This window comes from Ovis canadensis, chromosome 15 (genome assembly GCF_042477335.2).
Source record: "Ovis canadensis isolate MfBH-ARS-UI-01 breed Bighorn chromosome 15, ARS-UI_OviCan_v2, whole genome shotgun sequence".
NCBI lineage: Eukaryota > Metazoa > Chordata > Mammalia > Artiodactyla > Bovidae > Ovis > Ovis canadensis.
This window is the reverse complement of record NC_091259.1, coordinates 28,963,453-28,975,456: the sequence shown is the minus strand read 5'-3', so window position 1 is coordinate 28,975,456 and position 12,004 is coordinate 28,963,453.

Genomic DNA, 12,004 nt, shown 5'->3' with positions numbered 1-12,004 from the left:
AATTGAAGATTTTAGACTTTGTTCAATGAGAGCAGTCTGAAAGGATTTTGAAAAGTGCAGCAGCAGGCTCCTGGCCATACCTTACGGAGATAAAGTGGCAATCAGACATCTGTGCTGGCTTAGCCACAGAGAGCTCAAGAGCTGCAATGCTTTCTCCAATGAATTTCCAATGATTTCATTTGCAATAGGCCAGAGATTCTGCCCATTTGGCATTAGGATATTGTGTAGCTTTGTTCTGACAAACCTTGGCCCTGACTCCCTCATACAAAGCAAAGACAGGATTGTAACTCCCTCTGCAGCAGGAGGCTGCTTGCCAACTGTCAAACCATGTTCTCAAAGATAAGCCTGCCTTCTGCTTTGACCTCCTCATTTCTTGCCCGCTCCTTTCAAACAGTGAATGTTAACCCATTGAAATCTCCTTGGAATGTCTGCAGGAAGTTGGTTTTTAACCAGGGCAAGTCTCAAGCAAACCCTTGCAGGTCAGAAGCAGGAAGTCTTGTGGCATCGATTTGCACTGGGCTGTCACCTACACCTCCCTGCAGATCCACGGTCTCCACTGGGAATCTTCTAGGAGGCTATTGCATGGGATACTATTCCCAGGCACACATGTGACTTACTGAAGATGTCAGGGTGTCTTTCCATCACAGAATAACATGAAATTACAACATTTAAGAACAAAATGTAAATGAGGTTCTTCAAAAATCAAACACTAAGTATACAGGAACACCTGCTAATCTTTGGGGTGGCTAGGGAGGAGTGATGGTGAAGTACTGTTTAAATTGTAAGCCACTTAAAAATCACAGTCTTAGAAAGTCTCATGCAGGGTCCACATATACACAAGCCAGGTCATAAATATCCCAACTAGATTCAATGGAAGCACTCATTCTTTGGGGCATTAGGTAGGCAGGGGAAGCCAATAACTGTACACCTGTTAGCCTAAATTTCAACACTGTTTTAATTTTTTTCTTAACTTTTTTTACAAGTTACATTGAACAGCCCCAGGAAACTAACAAAGAAGTAAATAATTTTGTCCCCAGGTGGAGGTAATTGAAGCAAAATGACAAGAAGAAAGTTCTTGGCACTTGTGTGAGAAGATAAACATCTTTCCTCTGATGACAGATTGCTCTGATCTGTGAGAAGAGAAGACAAACCAGGAAGAGCAATGGGAAATTCTGAAGTAATTACAGACCACATGGCATGAGCAAAATACTTCCATTTAGGATGTATTTTGGGAGACATTTACTTGAACTCTAAAGCAACTTGAATCTCTTGAAAGCACTTCTCTTAAATGAAAAGTTTTAATTTAAAATACGTGTAGTCATTTCATATCCTTCTCAGCAAGCAGTTTTTGATTATGTTGTCAGTTGGAAATTACTGGCTTCCATTTAGTATAAGCTGATTTTATTTTTAACTTTCAACTCTCCTATTTTGCCAATTATAGAAACTCTAAGTCAAGATGACATATACAAACTAGAAAGATTGCTTCATTTTTAAACATTGCCATGGCATTGAGTCAACCTACAACCCTCTGATTTTTGTTTTAAGCAGGAAGGTAGGTTGCAGTTGTTTGATGGGAAATCTTGGTGGATGTGCTAATCGTAGCAACCTGAGAAATCAAAGCTGACACAAGAAGGGCCTGATGATGTAAGTGAAAGTGTCAGTCACTCAGTCATGTCTGACTCTTTTCGATCACATGATCTGTAGTCCACCAGGGTCCTCTGTCCATGGAATTCTTCAGGTAAGGATACTGGAGTGGGTAGTAGTGTAGTGTCAGTTGCTCAGTCGTGTCCAACTCTTTGCGACCCTGTGGACTATAACCCGCAGGCTCCTCTGTTCTTGGGATTCTCCAGCCAAGAAATCTGGAGTGGGTAACCATTCCCTTCTCCAGGGAATCTTCCCAACCCAGGGATCAAACCTGCACTGCAGGCAGATTCTTTACCATCTGAGCCATCAAGGAAGCCTGATGATCTAAGGGGCAGCTGAAATTGTTTGTCTATATTGGTGTGTCCAATAGAAATTTACAGCTGGCCAGATGTGTGGCAAGCAGAACACCACGCTAACAGCAGTAAATATCCGACTAGGAGAAAATAACAAGAATATCTGGGATCCATCTCTAGGAAACTTGGAAGTAATGACTTTTCCTTATAACTGGATATACATTTGTGTTACTATCAACATTTCCTGGCCCTTGGGATTTTTAATTTGTTCCCTAACCACACCTTTGTGTGCACCATCTTTCCACTCAGGATCCCACAGTCTCACGGCTTTGGGATAATGTTCAGCTGTATTGGTCTGTAATTTAGAGCCCTGCACAGTCGAGTCCCAGTTAGCCAGTCCAGCATTACAGATGAAGGGTGACTAAAACTGCATGAGGCCAAGATGGTTAAGAAAGAAGGGAATCCAGGTGCAAGGCAGAAGGCAGCAAAAACATGGAAGCTTAGAAGGGCAAGGTGTGTTTGGAGAGTGGTATGTTATAGACTGTGAGTGAAATGTAAGATACATGGACTGACTTGGGAATAATAAAATCCCAAAAAGAGGTAAGATCTATAATGAAAGGTCTTGCAAGTCATGTAGCGAGGTTGAGCTTTATTTCTGTAGTCATTGGAATAACCAGCAAAGGTGTTTGCAAGGAAAGGTGTTGTGATCAACGCTGAGTTTTAGAAAGGTGCCTGGATTCAGATGGATGTCATGACTGGAATTGACAGAAAGGATCAGATAACTGCTTATGATCCTCTTAAACATTAATTGCATGAAAACATTTTACATTTGTTAGAAATTACAGAGATTACCAAGACATCATGGTAAAAATATTTAGAAAATTGGCAAACTCCTCTGTCTATATATGTTGTTTCCAAAGGAGATAATCTTTAATTTTCTCTCCATTCAAGTTATTCCCTGTCTTGAAAAAAAATGTCAAAAATGTTTGGGAAAATGTACTCCACCCACGTTTTATTGGAAGGACTGATTTCTTAGTTCCTATGTGAGCCAAATTTTAATCCACAGGAATTTTCTTAGAAAAGAGATACTACCAGAGTGTTCTTCCAATATAATTCTGATGGGAATCTGTGGTAGGTGAATGCAAGTTATAGTTATAGAATGTAAGAAAAGAAGAACATTAACCATGCTAAATACTAAAAATGTATTATGAAGTGTCTCAGACTTCACAGCTAGTCAAAAAAGAAATCACATGTACTTGGGATTTTATATTATTTAGACTTTGATATTCCTTCAGGTGTTTATCTATAAGCAGATTCTTTGCAAAATTACACAAACATTTTTGAATAGTACTGTGTGGTATACTGTGGATTTACTGGTGAAAACAGACACAGTCCTTGGCCTCATGGAACTTACATCTAAAATAAAGATACAAAAGATAAGTAATTCTATTAATAATAATCTGATATGACATATTTAGAGCATAAAATGCTTTGAAGGAGGAAGTGCAGAGACCATACAGGGTAAATTTTGAGGGCAAGAGTACACATTGTTGAAGAAATTACAACTAAGTTCACATCTAAATCATAAGCAGGACCTAGCCCAGGAAAACAAGTGTCTAGGGAGCAGGGAAAATTTTTGCGAGTATGAACAAAGACCCAGAGTCAAAAGAAATAATGGCATTCAGGAAACCAGATAGATTATTCAGTTGGAATTTATATATGCATGGTGTGTGCAGACAGATGGGTGGGGAGAAGGAGCAGGTGGGAGGGTGGTGTATCTACAGATGAAGCTGGAGAGTAGGTAGGGGCCAGATCCTACCAAGTCATGTAAGGCTTAGAACAGAATATGAGGTTTATCCTGAAGGCATTAGAGACCATTGACAGCTTTTATGTAGATGAATGATCATAATCATATCTGAAGCTCAGAAAGATTACTCTGACCAGAGAGTGGAGATTGGATTGGTGGATATGGGCAAGTCAGAGGCAGAAAACCCAATGCAGGAAAATGGGATAATCATTAGGAAAAATGTTGGAGCCTAAATAAGGAGAGTGGAGATGGTGACAGAAAGACAGGAATGGATTTGAGAGGAATATAGATAAGATAGCAATTGTTCAGGGTGAGGGAGAAAGAGGTGGCAAGGGTAAATCCCAGATTTCTAGCTGGGCTATTTATTAAGAGCACACTGAGACAGAGAGGAGCAGCAGATGAAAGGGTGAAGACAAAGAGTTCAGCTCTGTTCCCATTGAGTTAAGTGTGTCTGATGGACATTCAAACAGAAGATCTCGTAGGTAACTGGATATATGGATCTAGAATTCTGATTCCGATTTGAGAGTTCTTAGCATTTAGATGGCGATGGGAGACAAAGCAAGTAAGAAGTGCTTAAGTCTTTTTGATAGAAGAACTTCTAAGGTCTTTTAGTACTACTTAAACGGGAAGAACTGTTTCTACCACAACCCTGTAATGAACTAAAGGGTATTCCACCCCATATCTAGGGTTCTAAGAACGCTCACATCTTTCGTCATTTGTCTCCTCTCACATCACAGGTTTTGAGGCGATTACTTTAATATTCTTATAGCTCACCTTAATTCCATCATTCATCTTTAGTTCTGATACAAAAAAGCTGTACAAATGTTATGACATTAAAGCTTGGATATTGAGGGGAACCCAAAAAGAGTAAAATCAAGTCATTTGGTTTCAGGCAAACTAGTGGAGTTATGTTCTAAGGGGAATTATTTGGGTCTTCTGATATTTAATTTAGACTGTATGCTTTCTACTTTCCTTTTAATGAATTCATCTCTTAACCTTCCCTGACATGGTCAAAACTTATTTAGAATCTCTTGTTCCCAAAGATCAAATTGCTTTTCTAAAGTACATTTGGATTCTAAAACTTGGCATCTCTGAGCTGCTCTTGCCAATACAAAGAGCACATACATATTCCAACAATCTGTGGATTGTTGTTAGTGAGAAGCATCAGTTCCTGGCCTTTGAGAGGAAGGGCACAGCACATTTCTGCATAGGGGGGAAGTGATGGAGCTATTATTATTTTCAAGACATCCCTGGTTTGTCCATTCAGAAAGGCACAAGTCAGGCTCTGTGGACATTCAAAGGAGGAGGCCGTGAAAATGGGTCCCCTGGTGACACTCTGACTGCCAGCCCTTCCCTCACATCCACCCTGTAGCCGAAGGTTCCCAGCACCCGGGTTTGTTAATCCTGACCTCTCCTATCACCATGGAAACACAGCACTGCCAAGGGAACTTCCTCTGTGATTATCATTCAGACTATAAAAGAATAGAATAGAAAATAGAATAGGAAAAAGACCCGGAAAAATTTCATTGCCCATTTCATCTCGCCATTTAGACTTTTTATTTAGAACAAAGAACCTCCCAGCAGTTTCTTTGAGAGTTTGGTGTAGGGTTGGGGAGTGGGGGGTGGGATGGGAAAGAAGGATCTTGGGCCAAACACTGCTGCAGTAGCTTAACATGTTGCCGGACTTCTACACTGTAGTGTTGGCGTTTGAGGAGTTACGGTTTACCTGCAGTATATATATAATTATGACTGATTCACGTTGCTGTACAGCAGAAACCAACACAAAATTGTAAAGCAATTTTCCACTAATTAAATAAATAAAATTAAAAAAAAAAACTTGGAATAACCATGATATTCTTAGTACCATTTGACATTTAGATTCTCACCTGCATGTTTCTAGGCAAACAGTTATCAACATCATTATTTTTCCATCACCCTCTTGAACTTGAACCAGGATTTGATAGCAATAAAAGAGGCTTGACTTCAGTTTATGGTGGAATTGCTCCCGTAGAGTTAGAAGGAATCATAGAGATCTAGCCTAAAATCCATGAACTCCTCAGAGTGGTGGCATAGTATACTGTGTGTGTACATGCCTCTTAAAAAAAAAAAAAGGATCCATAGTTTTCTTCATAAGTTTTAGCATTCAGAAAAAAAGGAATTGACTTTGCTCCATACCCTCATGTAACAGATCAGCAAAATGAAGCTCAAAGAGGTTGTGTGCCTCCTTCTTTTGCTTCCTTCCTTCCTTCTGCTCCTTTTTCTTCTTCTTCTCCTCTTCTTTCTTCCTCCTCCTTCCATTTCTCTTCCGAAAGTGGCAAAGCTGTATACTGTGAATTTTGCATTTGTTTGAGTTAATGTTGAGTGAGAGTAGAGGAGTTTCACAGGGAAAGCATGAGGGAGGCAAGGCTGAGAATGCAGATGAAGCATACCACAACTCACAGTGGAAATGACCAAGTGGGCAAATTGCTTCAGAAACGCACAGGGATTTGGTCATCAGTTAACACAGGGGCCTGGAAACCCAGCAATTAGGACCTGGTATGTTCTCAATACATGTTTCCTAGTCCACAAGTTGCCTTGGCAGGTGAGTCTTCCCTTCTGTTTCCAGGAATGGAGGACATCAATGCCCATTGTGCTTAGATTTACTAGAGAAAGAACAAGACAGGAGACCTTTGAACATTCCAGGAGCTCCTGCTTGAGTCTCACTAGGCCCCAGAAGGGCAGAAAAGATGGACTTCAGTTATCATAATGAGGTGGACATAGGGTGTTCTCATTTGTGATATTTAATCATATGCTGCTATTTGTTCAGAAACTTGAGGTTTCCTAGCACACTGGTAGGCTGCAGTCCATGGGGTCGCGAAGAGTCGGACACGACTGAGCGACTTCCCTTTCACTTTTTACTTTCATGCATTGGAGAAGGAAATGGCAACCCACTCCAGTGTTCTTGCCTGGAGAATCCCAGGGATGGGGGAATCTGGTGGGCTTCCATCCATGGGGTCTCACAGAGTCGGACATGACTGAAGCAACTTAGCAGTAGCAGCAGCAGCACACTGATACAGACAATATATCTCATGGGCTTTGGAGTCAGACCCACATAAGTTTGAGAAACATATATATATATATGTATGTATATAAAAGAAAGAAGCTTTATGGCCTTGATTTGCAAGCACTGATCCATGAAAAGTGCACTGTAGCCCCAGATAGACTTTATTCTCCATAGAGAAAAGTCAAGCTGTATATGATCATGCCTACATTTTACACATTGTAAAACTACAGAAAACATCCTGATGTGTGAAATGAGAACCTTGAACACTATCTGTGGTTCTAGTGTGGATGTCTTGAGGCAAATTTGCAGAATTATTATCATTTTAATATTTTCCTTCAACTTGCCTTATTTCAATAGCAGAATTCCTTACAAATTAAGCAACATATAACTAAGAGTAAAAACAATTAAAAATGATCTAAATATGGATCAAAAACATTGTGGCAGCATAGGGGTTCTATAGACCTAACAGGGCAGAAGCCAGCTCTAGAGTTTGAGCAGGCTCTGGGAGCTGAAGCCTCCCATGCTGCAGTCCACGTGGGCACAAAGAGTCGGACAAGACTAAGTGACTGAACTGAACTGATAGGGGCTCTATGTGGAGTAGATGTGTGTCTGAGTCATGAAAGTCCTTTTTGATCAAAGACCTGGACATAGGTGCCAGCGATTATGTGAGCACTGCCCACCACCACCCACTCCCCACCCCCGCCCCGCCCCCGGCAGTAATGTTGCTGTAAATATCCCAAGTTCATACTATTTCCAGATTTCTTTCTCTGACTCTGAGCTGGCCAATCTCTGCCACTAAATTCCCCTCTCTGCTTAAATTATGTAGAGTTTTATGGGTTGCTTGCAACTGAAGCGGTCTCATTAACACATTATTGCTCTTTAAGTGTCGAAAATTCTTTTATTATAGCATGTGTCTAAATTTATGGTCACTCTATTCTTTTCTGTGTCCTAGACTTATGTTCCTCCTATTCTAGAGTTTTGGCAAAGGAGAAATTTTGTTCATCTTGTTATTTCCAGTGGCATCAAGGTCAATGTTAGCGTGGGGTAAACATTCTCTAAGCGTTAGGAATTAAAGGGACATAAATGACTTTCCACCAATGGCAGATAGGTAATAGATATAAGGGAGGCAAACTTATAAGTCACAGCATCAGTGTGATCTGGAAACTGGGATAAAGGATTAGTGTTGCAGCTAGCAGCCCAGGAATCAGCAGGTACACTCAGGTACCCGGAAGACACCTAACAGGAGACACTCATCCGTAGGAACAGGGCAGAGGCCAGGGAATCTGACCCAACTGCAGTGCCAAGAGAGAGAGCTCAGTCTGTCCCAAAAAGCATTTTCCTAAGGGATGTGATTGTAACTGTTCAGTGATTGATCAGGTAGTGGTAAAGCTGAAGTAATTATAGTACCTCACCTGGTAGGTGGAGCATGCAAGACAGAGGTTAGGGATTGCTCAGCAGTTGATAGTGTAAGTGTGATCCATAGACCAATATTAAAGCCTTGGGAGCAAGGCTGGTAAAAGAAAGGTAAGAGGTTGAGTTAAAGAGGAATAGAAAATCCAAATTTGCTACTAGCAAGAATAACAATGCTGAGATAATAGGTTCTGGTCAGCCAGAGAGGTTCACCAATTTCTGCCTGAAGTCTGAATTGATCTGAAAAGTGGGATGGGGCTAAATCTGCAGGAGTCTCAACTGTGGGCAAGAAAGTCAGGAGACAGAAGCTGGGAACAAGGCTGTGTCAATGAAAGCTGCTTTGTTGTAGTTCTTGTCTTGCTGCTTGAGGCTGATTGCTTTGATTGATATGTGAATAATTTTTGAACTTATTCTATATTTAAGATCTGTTTAGTCAGGATGTTATTGACTTAATACCAACTGCTATTGAAATAAAAGTTTCTGATGAGAAAAAAAGATTGATAAGGCCCATGTAAATGACATATATGCATCAGTTCATATTCTAGGCAATCAAACTTCATAACCTACTTTTTTTGTACACATTTTGAGGCTATGTTGTTAAATATGTTTATATGTCTATAATTACTGTGTCTTCCTAGCAAACTGTTCTACTTGTCATTAGGTCATAACTTTTCTTCATCTCTTGTAATTATTTTCCCTTTAGAATCTATGTTTTTCTGAAGCTAATAAAGAGGAGAGTGAAAAAGTTGGCTTAAAGCTCAACATTCAGAAATCTAAGATCATAGCATCTGGTCCCATCACTTCATGGGAAATAGATGGGGAAACAGTGGAAACAGTGTCAGACTTTATTTTTGTGGGCTCCAAAATCACTGCAGATGGTGATTGCAGCCATGAAATTAAAAGATGCTTACTCCTTGGAAGGAAAGTTATGACCAACCTAGATAGCATATTCAAAAGCAGAGATATTACTTTGCCAACAAAGGTCCATCTAGTCAAGGCTATTATTTTTCCAGTGGTCATATTTAACAACATAGCTGAGCACCGAAGAATTGATGCTTTTGAACTGTGGTGCTGGAGAAGGCTCTTGTGAGTCCCTCAGACTGCAAGGAGATCCAACCAGTCCATCCTAAAGGAGGCCAGTCCTGGGTGTTCATTGGAAGGACTGATGCTGAAGCTCAAACTCCAAAACTTTGGCCACCTCATGCGAAGAGTTGACTCATTGGAAAAGACTCTGATGCTGGGAGGGATTAGGGGCAGGTGGAGAAGGGGACGACAGAGGATGAGATGGCTGGATGGCATCACCAACTTGATGCACATGAGTTTGGGTGAACTCCAGGAGTTGGCGACGGACAGGGAGGCCTGGCATGCTGCGATTCATGGGGTCACAAAGAGTCAGACACGACTGAGTGACTCAGCTGAACTGAACTGAACTGGTAGTCAGGTTCTTCCTTTGACTCTTTGGTGTAACTCACTCTCTTGTGCTTTCAACCTGTGTCCTGATATTTTAAACATGTTTTTTATTAACATAATGTAGCTGATTTTTTAATTCCAAATTAGCATTCTTTGCTTTCTCAACAAAGATTTATTTCATTTACATTGACTGTGATTACCAAGATATATAAATTCACCTCTTTCATGTTATTTTTGCTTATATCTAATCCGGCTTTGTTTATTTTTACTCACTTCTAATGTCATTCGGATTGATGAGCTTTTTTAAATTAATTTTTTTCTTCTATAGATTTTGAATTTATACATTGTATTTCCTTAAAAATTACCCTTAACTAACATTCTTTACCTTTCTGCCAGAAAAATACAAAGAACTTAAAAATTATAATCCCAGTAACTCTCCTCTGTCTTATTATTTTCATACCACCAAATTAGGTCCTGTCATATTTATGATTTTATACAGTCAGTATCTGTCTAGACATTTTTATGTGTTAACTGATTCTACTGCTTAATATTCTTCCCAGTATTTCACTTTTGTTTTCTGGTTGAAATTTCTTCTTCACATTTTAGGAGTTCCTCTACTGAAAATCTCTCTCAGTGACAAACTCTATTTTTTTGTTTGAATGAAAATGTCTGCCCTTGTTTTTCATAATTTAGCAGTGTTACTTGCTGTCAGCATATAGAAGAGAACATCTCTTTGCCTTTATTACAATGGATTTACAGGTACTGAATTTGATCCCCATGTTCACTATTTTACTACAATTCAAAATAAGGATTTTAAAAATCAATATACAATGTCTTACACTGTAATGAAATTCAAATTAATGTTGACTATAAAAGTCAATTAAAATATTGTTTGTAATTCTCAACTTCAAAAAAGGTTTTGAATTGACTATTCAAATTTGAGAGACGGCTTATGAACATGTTTCAAGAATTTAGTCATGAGAAAAAGATTTATACACCTTTAAGTGGAATGTAGATCTTTCTTTCTACATCACACACAACCTCTTCATTGACGCTCCCAACTTTGGAAAAATAGTAGCAGCACAGTGGAACAACACAGTCCCAGTATGTTGAATGTAGGCTTCAAACTACTTAATATGAAGCAACTTCATTATACAAAATGTGCATGAATAAACAGGTAATACTTGGGGCAAATTTTCAACAAGTGCTCAAGGTCAGCAGAAAATTTTTTAAGTAAAGAGAAGTTTAAAATTCAAACAATTTTATACAATCTTAATATACTTTCCATTTTTTTATGTATATTTACTTTTTTCATTATGGCCGAGAGGGAGAGTTTACCTTAACTTTCTCTATTTGCAAATATTCTTTTTGTTAACTGATTGTAATTGCTAAATAACAAATACAACAGTCAAATATATATTTGGTTTTTTAATCCAAGTGGCTTCTTCTTAAAGGGAAATAGACATGTCTCCAGCAGCTTATGGAGTAAAGCCCGTTTTAGAGGGTAAACTTAATTCTCTTCCTTTTGCTATTCTTCCTTCTATTCTGTCTTTCCTTCTTTCTTTTTCTATTGTTTTTGAGAGAGTAGATGCTATTCACCTTTTAAAATCACAAAACAAAAAACCTTTGTGCATATAGAGCTGGTTAGCTTACCATTCTACTCCATTTAATTCAATAAAACAATTAATTACCTGCTAAAAAATGAAGTATAAAGCTGATGCCAAGGAAGAATATATCAATAGGATGTTGAGGTAAAAGCAAAAACTAAGTAATACTGGAGGCAGTTTTACAAAATATGTCAATCATATAGCAAGAGAGTTGTAGGGTAATCGAGAAAGGAAAGTCCCACTCTCTCATTCCCATATTTAATCCATCACTAAGATCCCAATGGAAACCTTATAAGCTCATAGTTTGTTTCTTTCTTCTCTCTTTCAGTCCATGATCATTGTTTTGGTCAAGATCATCTTTGTTATTTACTCACACAAGCCCAAGTTTTCTGCCTTCTCACCTACTCTCCATGTTGCCATCAGAATGACCTAAGACACACATGACCAAGTCACACTCCTGCTTAAAATCTTTGGTTATATTATTTAGTTTTCACTCCTACACTGTCTGTCCTATAGTGATTGCTGAGCAATTCCTTATTTTCTTAATGAGACAAAGAAGTAAAAGGAAATGAGAAATAATGAAAAGATCAGTGCATTAATTTATTAAGTAAATATATGAACTCCCCCAATGCACCTAAAACTGTAATCAGTGAACAAAACATAAGGTCCATGTCTATAGGGAATTGTCTGTCTCATTCATTCAATCTAAACAGCTAAACAGCTAGATCACCAGGGATTATCTATGTAACAGGTACTGTACTAAGCATTTGCTGAAGTGATCTCATTTGGT